The 10,271-nt window shown below is 36.7% G+C and overlaps 1 long non-coding RNA gene across 2 annotated transcripts; it reads right to left on the reverse strand.

The window, feature by feature from the left end:
• Positions 1-1,811: 1,811 nt before the first annotated feature.
• Positions 1,812-8,810, reverse strand: LOC139954625 (uncharacterized). 2 transcript variants are annotated; one of them, XR_011788140.1, is made up of 6 exons: positions 8,657-8,810; positions 6,838-7,066; positions 6,002-6,165; positions 5,218-5,355; positions 4,236-4,336; positions 1,812-3,589 (listed from the first exon to the last, which is right to left on the reverse strand). It is a non-coding gene; the product is annotated as an uncharacterized lncRNA (long non-coding RNA). The 2 variants fall into 2 exon arrangements; XR_011788139.1 differs by having other exon boundaries at positions 6,838-8,755.
• Between the last annotated feature and the right edge of the window lie 1,461 nt (positions 8,811-10,271).

Here is a 10,271-nt window from a genome sequence, read left to right on the forward strand (position 1 = left end):
CTTGTCTTTGCCACTGCAGTTATAGTTATTTCATTTCTATTACATTGGCAAGGAATCAAAAGTACAGGAAAATATGTAATGATGAATTAGATGCATTTTGTCACAACACATGCTCAACTATCTAGGAAAGTTCATAGTTTGTAAAACAAAACAAATGGTATGTGACTTATGTTGTTCTGTGAATCTTTCAAATAATTTTTAATGCAGCTTCACAAAGATGAATTAAAAAGAAATTGTACCTATTAACTCATCTATAAATTTCACTTGAAATCCTTCGGTGTCTCTTCCATTAAGACAGGCATCGACAGCTCTCTTCTCCTCTGATAGTTTTGTCTTTCTGCTTTGGCTCATCTAAAGGAAAATATATATTTTTTTATAAATAGAAACACCAGTGGCAATATTTAGGTCATTTCAGCAAAGCCAAAAAAATGCTTATGTGACTGTCTGAATACAGTAGGTCCAGGAATGAGTAATAAGTTTATGCGTGTAAAAAAGGTCAAATTTGATCAACAGTATTATTAGCCTGTAGATGACAATCTAGACAACTTCCAACCCAATAATAATGCTTTAACTTCATTTCTTTTGTTAGTACAGTACTACAGCAGGTATGACGAGTAAATGTTTACTATACACTTGGGATCTACTGTACATTATTACTTTTCTATGTAATGAATGGGAACCTAGACTGCCAGATGACTGCAGTTGAAATAAGCTATATAGTACCTCAGAGCAACTTTGTGATCATTCCTGTCTCTAATAGAAAAGAGTGCCATTCCGCCATGTTATCCCGATGGTGGCAAATCACTATTGCATAGCTGAGCACATTTATTGTAGGTTCACTGTAGGCCTGCCTATATGCACTACCTACAGTATGCACTATAGGCCCTCAAAATCCACAAAACCATTCATTCAAATCAGAAATCAGAATCGGCCTTTTTAATAAACAATGAAGACAGTGTATCGACTCAAGATTACTAACTTACAATTAAAACTATTCAATCAGTATGTACATTAAATACTGATTACTGTGTATCTATTCCCCAAACGTGTCTTATCTACAATTCGGTCATCCAGCCAACCGTCACATTTTAAGACGGTGTACCTATCCTTCCACGCCAATCAACGAAAGTTTCACCAATACATTCCTGTGAAATCCATTCCTCAAATGTACTGTACCTTTCCGACATGGCGGAAAGGATCGAAACCTATGGTGGAATGTACCTATGGCGGAATGGCACTGGAACAGTACAGTAGACTACAATCACATTAATCATGACACATCGATTCTTTTCCCAAAGTTTGGCTGTTCATCAAAAGGAAAGTCAGGATAAACATAATGGCCAACACATTGGGTTGCCCATTGATTTGTTCACTAACAGTCATTATCTAATCAGTTTTAGCATAAACACATGTTTAGAGACACATGGTGCTTAAATTTAAACCAAACTATCTCTTCTTCAAAACTAGTTTCCTAGGATAGGCCTATAGCCTACTAGCCCCATAGCCCACTTCTACTAGCATTGTGCTACTAACTACTGCTACAGCCTACTGAAGGATATAATATGTTTATGAAAGAAAAAGGATTTCTTCAGTCAGTGGTCAAAAGAGTTGTACCACCATGTTAATAATAAATTGTAGCAACGTTAAAGAATAAGGCCTAGCCTGGTGTACAACTGTAACCCAGCCTTGGTTTATACCCCAATGGCGGTAAAGCACTTTATATAGCAGAAAGAGCGCAATTATTGTGGGGTGTTACTAAAACGAATGACTATTGCGTTACACATAACTAATGACAAGATCAACAAGTATATGTACACTGCAAAAACTCGGGTGTTAAATTTAACACCCATGGTGTTAAATTTGTATTCTTTTTGGAGTGCATATTTGCCAACACCAGCAGGTGTTAAATTAACACCAAGTTGAGAATCCTTTTCTTTACACCACAAAGGGTGTTAAATTCATTATCTTTGGTGTTGATATTGTTACTCTGGTTGGTGTAAAATTAACACTAACTGAATTGATTTTAACACCAAAAATGGTGTTATTTAGATCTTCCCACTGATGTTGAATTGCAAGTTTTTTATCCAATCCAGATCGTGTTAATTCTGTATTTTGTAAAACACCTTTCCAAGGTATCGCCCAAGTCTGGGCTGGACAATACGCATAAGCAATAAACAACAGATAAAAGCCATAGATGCCATTTTAAATGTGTTACACGTTTTTTATATTCATCTTAGAAGCATCAGTTGTACAGAAAACACCTTATTAAGTGCATAAACAAGAATGAACAAAAGCTTGTCTAACATGAGCAAGCCCATAAACTGATTAGAAACTTATTTTTTAATGAAGATAAATCAGATCATAATGCTTGCATATTATAAATGCTTAAAGTTAATATTATACCTTTGTCTTAAACTGATAAACACATGCATGGAAACCAATGGTATCACACTTTAATACCTGGATGTATGTATACAATGTACATTGTGTATTCATATCTTTACACTTGAACTATAACACAGTGTTACTTTGATAATTATATGTTTGAACATAACTGAACCATTGGCAATCACATAACACTGATTAAAAGGTAATTTGTAGCATGTTCTCTAATATTCTAGCTGGCGAAACAATTTAATAACTGTTCACAGATAAAAACAATTGTTAGAAACGAACACTGACTGGGTTACTTCAGCCAAAAAATGTGCAAAATTAACTCATTGAAAAATTATGTGCCTTGGACAGACATAAGTGTATGATCACATCTGGATTGAATCCTCAGTAATGACAGTGGTTTGAAGTCAACAAGTTCACTGGTTTTCCTGACATAAGTCTGCTGAGATACTGCCTCTTTCACAGCAAATCCATGAAACAATGGTTTGTAAAACAGTGTGCTACAAACAAAACTCTAACAAAGTTTTTTATGGTGGAGTATAAGGATCGCGAGATACAATGTCTCAATTTGACAAAGAAAACGTGGTGAAAATGACTGATTGAAGGTCAGTTTTGACCGAAAATGTTAGGTCACTCGCAAATTATAAGAATATGTGAAAATGAGAGTGCGACAGTTGGAAAGTTTAAAGTGCGACAGTCGCAACCCCCACACCCCCTCTAGCGACGTCCATGCCCATGACAGACATATCTCCCCCGCACACTTGTAAATGCATGCAATCCACAGTCTAATAGCATACATGACACCAGTCAGAATACTTTGTGTCATACTCACAAGGCCTCGAGTAATCTTGAATTGTGGAAATTCCTCTATTATATGCCCTGCTGAATTCATAGCATTGACCATGTTTCTCCTCACTAATAGAGTATTTTTCATCCTCTCAAAGACCAAATTAGAATCTGTAGATACAGCAGGGGTATGTTTCATCCAGTTTACATCTGCTGTAGTGTTATCTTCAGATTGCAGGTTATCAGACACAGCATGTAATGGCCTTTTAAGCATGGGGTCTCCATCTTGTTTGCAGGCAGGGTCCTTTGGAGTTATGTTTGATTGTTCAGAATGATGTTCTCCTCTATTGACGTTTTTTATCCTTGCTGCAAGGAATCCTCCTTTGGTTCTTTCATCATAAAAAGCTTCCTGAAAATAATAATGAAATGTACTTAGTACTAGCTGTGGTTCATTTTATGTACCACTCTCCAGTTGGAGATTTCTTAATAGCATTTCCCAAGTTAAGCTGTAGGTTGAAAATTGCTAGGAGTTTTCATAAGTAGCTTCCAAGACATCTTTACCATCAAAAACACTCTCAGAAATTATGAGTATGTGGCAGTAATTTTAGTTTGAACTAGCAAAACTACAGCGCTTATACAAGAGACCTATACCACAACTTCCTCTGTTTCTACTGAAGTCATGTGCATCTAAAGGAAGAATTGCAAAGGGGGGGGGGGGGGGGGGAGATGAAATGTTTTCCATGGCAATGTCCAGTTCCAAATCATGCATGTCCCAACATTTTAAGTGAGAAAAAAAGTTCTCCTCTTGTCCTGGAAAGATCATGATACCTATAATGTAAAATTTGACTGGCCCTGCATTAGACAAACCATTTCCCCTCCTATGCATGTATGCCTTTTCCCTGCATTTAATGTTAAACTATGATACTGCAGAACAACTGTTTTGAAGTATAGTTCCAAAATTTACAATAATGTCCCTATGACAGCGAGTGTTTAATCCAAAAACCCTTGGTGGGGGTTTTGGGTCCTCCTGCAGTTTATTTAAATTAATTACTTACATGACCTGTTGGTGTGTATGGGTCTTGAAGGTTTTCAAACAGGTTGACAATACCGACTGCATTTTTCTTTTTTTCTTTTTGTGACCGTAGGTGGCGTCCGTCTGTGATGGTAGATGTAGGGGGAAATAAAGTGTATTATAATATGGTGTAATAGTATATTATATCATAATAAAGTGTGATATTAGTGTATTAGATGTTTGCCTTACTAAATGAGTGATTACTTAAAGGCCCTTTTCTCTCACCACAAATCTGCCATAAACCTGCAATACTGGTCAGTTCAAATGTTGTGTATTCTTAAAAACAACAATGGACCAATGCTGAATTTAATAACCTGGGCCTTGAAATTCACTTGCACAGAGGAGAAAGGGGTCTTTAAAGGCGCTCAGCTATCTGCTGTATTGGTCAGAGCTCCCAAATATAACATGCTATGAACTAGGAAAGTTTCTAACATAATGAAATTGAACTGCCTGGGTTAGCCCAACTAAGTTTGTGTACACAATTTCAATAACATGTGTCTTTCAGCATATGGTATTGTCTGTGGAGAATATTTAAATGAAAAGCAATACCTGGTGTTCAATGGTTAATACTGATCATGTCACATCACTGTCCTTGAAAGCAAACACATTTTTTATATCATTGTGCTAATTTGGGGCCAATGCAGGAGATCTTTAAGGCTAAGTTTACAATGGATCCCCAGCTCAGGATCAGATCTGACAAAGCAACAGACAACTCATTCTGTAACAGGAACATACCAATTAGCCTGGTTAAAAATTGGCACAAGTGTGGCAGTCAGAAATTGTTACTGCCACTCTCCAATTTCCCAACTATCTTCATGGGTTGACCAGCTAAATGTTTCATCAATGGAGCACTTACTTACTTACATGTGTCAATTAATCCATGTTCATAGACATGTTAAAGTTTTAAACATTTCATTGCAGCAATCATGATTTTCTCTGTTTACAACTACAAAAATAAAACTTACCCATGTACTTCCATCATGTTAGCAACTACAATGTTTACCAACAATCTCCTGGACTTTTCGTTCAGACACTTTTGGGCTCTGTATTCAGCTAAAACAGTGGCTCCACTTGCACTTTTTTTGAAGAACTGCACTTATGAGCTTTAATAAAGTGTAGAAAAAAATACAAGGATTCTTGAAAGTTGTAATGAACTTTAGAGATTCATAATTAGAGCTTTTGTAACATAAATTAGTAAAAGACCTTCATTCTTTTTATTTTAATATTAGTATTATTGTTTTCTAATGTCCTTTGAAATCCTAAATTGGATACCCAAAGACCATTCCAAATCCAGAGATGACTTCTACAGGAGATCTTCCCAGCATCAAAACGTCAGTCCCACTTATTTTCCCACCAAATCCATTCATATTTTACATTGGTGACACCCACCTCAACCCATAATGCTTAAGGCTACATCAATTTGTTAGGTTATTGACTGTTCAGAATCTTGCAAATTAATAGCAAATATGAAAATCTCAAAAGTAATATTTCTGTTCAGTCCAGATGTCAAACCCAAATCCAACACCAATGTATGCAGCTTCTTGAGTTGTTTTATGCTATATCCAAAGTCTTTGGGAGCAAAGTGGATTCAAGCATTATTAATAAATACAATACATTGTCACAAAGATTGTTAAATGCAAAGGAGGATACCAAAACTTTCTAATTGGAGCAAATGTTTTGCCATGTTGTAGGTTTCCATTGAATGGTATAAAGCCCTCAACATTAAAAGAAATGTTTAAATGTGATTACCTCAGCTGCCTCATCTGTTGTTGCTTCTGTTTCCCTAAATCTTTTCATGGGAGGTGCAGAACTGGTGGAGGGAAGATTAGCATAATCTTGAGTATCATCTTCCTCAGAAATTACATCAGTATCTGAATTGCTGTCTATTTTAACCCTTGCAGCTGCTGGAGATACTAAATAAAAGAAAATCTGCTGTTAAGCACATAGCTAGAGATAGGTGAACACATTTCTTGTAATGAATAGGAATGTGCATTTTCTAACAATCCATGAACTGATAACCGGTCAAATTTTTCAATCGGTTAACCAGTAATCAATCCTACAACCACACAAAAAATGGCAATTAATGTAACACATTGATTTCAAAACTTCACAGAACTAGCCATAAGAACCAGACATTAAAACTGCCGCAGAGTTGCTACCCCTTAGTTGCAATTAAGTCTTATCTGTTTTGCTGTACTTGCATATACCCTCACTACATGAGACATTTCTTCAAATCTTCTGTGTTTTGCGTTTGGGAATTGCCAAAATTATGGGATAAACAGTACAACGCTGATAAACTGCAGTCAAAATTCAACGTTCAACCCTTGTTATCTTGACCATATGATTGTGACTGCCACTGTATAAACTATGCTTACACACTACTCTCAATGTGGTATGGAAAGTAAACAAAATTCCCAATTTGAAATGCTGGGGATCAAGGAGCCAGTCTGAGGTGTTATCCACCAAACGAGGCGAAAACAACAACAAATGTCATTTTTGAGGAACCTCTGGGATCTTTTCTGTGACAAAAGGTATAGGCTTATTCCTAATTAAGGAAATGTTGTCAGAGATCCCACCACACTAACCTTCATTTTCCCATTGGAAACACATCTGGTTATTCATGTAAGCAGAGTATTTTGCGTTGTCAGTAGCTCCTTATTTGCCACTAACCCCACTTTTCACCTCTCTTTATCACCATGATGGCTGTGTTTGGCTCCATTTCAAGGAGAGGTACAAGAGAATCTTCATCAAACTCTGCTCCATCCTCTCTATCCACAAGTATCACATCTTCAGCAATTTTGAATTTCTTCTTTGCTGTATCATATATGAAAGAAAATAGAATAAACCAGCAAGTATCATACTTTTGATTTAGTCATGCATATATACTTAAGTCTATTTTGTTAGGACTAAGCCCTGAAATAGGTCTGTACGCATTAAATTTAACAGCCCTTGACCTTGTATCATTAAATTTACTCCCTTAAGTTGGCCTGCACAGAGAGCGTCATGTCTAACTCATGCTCAAAGTCATTTTTCTCAGCAAATTGCATGTTTGCAAGATAGTATACAAACAGAAACATAGTGACCAAAAGTTGGGGCTTCATTTGTCTGAATTTGTAATTCAAATGGTAAAAACTGCTGATTTTTTATGAATTTGCCCTAACGAGGCAATTAGCCAACATTTAATGGTAATAAAACTACCATATAGACTGCAATACATTCACCCTACACATGCCTTGCAGAAAAAGCCTACAGTGAAATCACTTAGACCTGCAGTACAAGTTTTACTTTGAAAATCAAGATTGACAATGTAAATATGTAATGAAGTGCTTCAAAATTATCTACTTTTTTGCCTTTCTAAGCATGTACGCTAGACATATGCTTCCTTTCGCAGTCAAAAGTTGGCCAAAACCAACATAACAAACAAGCTTTACATAGTTTCTTTTAATCTAAGATATGCAGTCTGTCATCAATTGGAAATATTGGAAATCATATAAGGCCTATCACATATTTGGTCTTTGTGTTGGCTAAATCTGCATCAAATGTTCTTGTGGATTATTGAGGGATGCAAGCTACTAGGCATGAAATTTGATGCCCTATGGCTTTCCAGTGTAACAATTTCATTTAAGCCTACTAACTACTTATAATAAAAAGTCTATTCATGAACACAGAGATGATTAGACATGCTCAACAGCAAGAGATTCAATGCAACTTATTTATTGTCTTTCGACAGCAGCTTAATGCAGCACGAAACGATTGAGAACCCACCTCAAAATTATATTGCTTGCATTATAATCAGTGTGATGATGGGTGTGAGGCTATTTAAGGGCCTTACTCTAGTTTTGTTGGTGGCCAATAGAACTGTAGGCCTCAACTTACAGTAGGGGTACGTCCTTATTAAGTTAAACTAGCTGGGGCGTAAACTATACATATAGGCTAGGTCAAGTCGTCGACGACCCTTTGAACTGGGCTAGGCTACATCATACATGCATTATATTCGAGACTATGGAGTATGGAGTAGGCTAATGGTATAACTATCACTCTCCATTTCACATTGAATTAGTAAAAGGGAAAGAAGTACTCTTAATTTAAAAGTGATACATATAATAGTGATACACAGCCCTGTTCAAGGGAAAGTAGTAATTAAACTGCCAGTTCTATAGGCTTACGCAATGATTTATAACGTTACAAATGATCTATAGGCCTAGGCTTTGGGCCTGTAGAGGCTATAGGGCCTTCGGCAACAATTAGCCTAGGCCTAAGTTACGCAATAGGCTTCCGTTAGGCATCTGCCTATGATGAAGTTATGAAAGGCAACCTTCCCTTGCCTCCGTGGATTGCCTATCATTTCACGAGAAAGTTAAAACCTATAGGCTATACACAGCTTATCTCCAAAAGAATGCATACCTGTTTCAATCAAATCTCTGAATTCCTTGAACACCACAACTTTCCTTTCTTCATTTCTACAATAAACGAACATATTGCCCCCTTCGTTTGCACCTCGTCTGCTTTGCGCAACTTTGGCTGTAACAGCTTCGCCGACAATATCGATATGATAATTACTGCCACTACTATGGACCAATTAAGAGTCCCGATTTCTATGACATCATGTATTTACGCGTTAAGGAGAGTAACTTGGAAAGGGATTGGCTGAAACTTCTACCTGAACGAGGTTGAAGGTCAGATTGCATTCTCTTTGGTGTCAAATCAACACTGAATTCAACACCGACAAGCTAAATCCAAAATGTTAACACCGGAGTTTTTGCAGTGTACGTAAACTATAGATGGGACTTATATGAGGGTGTTACTATAACAAATGACAATTGCGTTACACATAACGAATGACAATATGTTGTACGCACTAAAAAATTACGTTGACTAAAACGAATTACAGTGAATGACAGCACAGACATTTGCTTCAACCGGATATCACAGTTCAGACTTCGTGGGTATATTAAAGCCACGCAAACCGAGTGGACGCGAAGTGCGTGGCTTACATCTAGTAAAGTATGGACAAGATACAAACGCACCTTATAGTAAGCGAAACTGTAAGTCTGATTTTATAAAGTAAATTTATTAACGTAATTTTTCCGATATTAATTGTTAGAAACTAACAATACTATATTCTTGAAACGACTACAATTTTTATACTTTAATAGTACGATGTCATAGCATTTTCCACAAAAAATTAATCGTGAATATATCAGTTTGAAACATACCAATTAGCCAGCACCCAACAATTATTTCCGTTATCTTTGCTATATAATCTACAGAGGTAAATGTCAAAAGCACAGCACCCAAGCGCATTCTCACACAAAAACTTTCCCTGTGGTTTCTATCCGTAAATTACACCAAAACTCTGCAACCACGTAACATGCGGTTTTCATCAAATCATTTTGCGCAGAAAACCAATAACCGCATTTACTCCACTGCGTTAATCAATCTACCTCTTCTCACCACCGTCCTACTTCGTTGTCATTCGCGAATGATAGTTAACCCTGTACAAAGTCAAATGTCATTCCCTGTCATTCGTTTCAGTTTGTTCCTTATTGTGGGTGCACTATAGGCATATATACAGTGTGAATTGCTTCGCTTCACACTATCTAGGCCCGCACACAAAAACAATTACCCCTTTAATAATAGCTCTACCCCTTTAATAATAACGCTACCCCTTTAATAATAACGCTACCCCTTTAATAATAACGTTACCCCTTTAATAATAGCTCTACCCCTTTAATAACAGCTCTACCCCTTTAATAATAACGCTACCCCTTTAATAATAACGCTACCCCTTTAATAATAACGTTACCCCTTTAATAATAGCTCTACCCCTTTAATAATAGCTCTACCCCTTTAATAATAACGCTACCCCTTTAATAATAACGCTACCCCTTTAATAAGGACTCTACCCATGTAATCCATTCAAGCAAATCATTCACGCGACGCGAGCACCGGATTATACAGTTGTCTATTATTCTGCCGGTCGAAGCGAAGCGATTCGAAGTAAGCTATCACATTCATA

Source organism: Apostichopus japonicus, chromosome 17, assembly GCF_037975245.1.
Source record: "Apostichopus japonicus isolate 1M-3 chromosome 17, ASM3797524v1, whole genome shotgun sequence".
Classification (NCBI taxonomy): Eukaryota; Metazoa; Echinodermata; class Holothuroidea; order Aspidochirotida; family Stichopodidae; genus Apostichopus; species Apostichopus japonicus.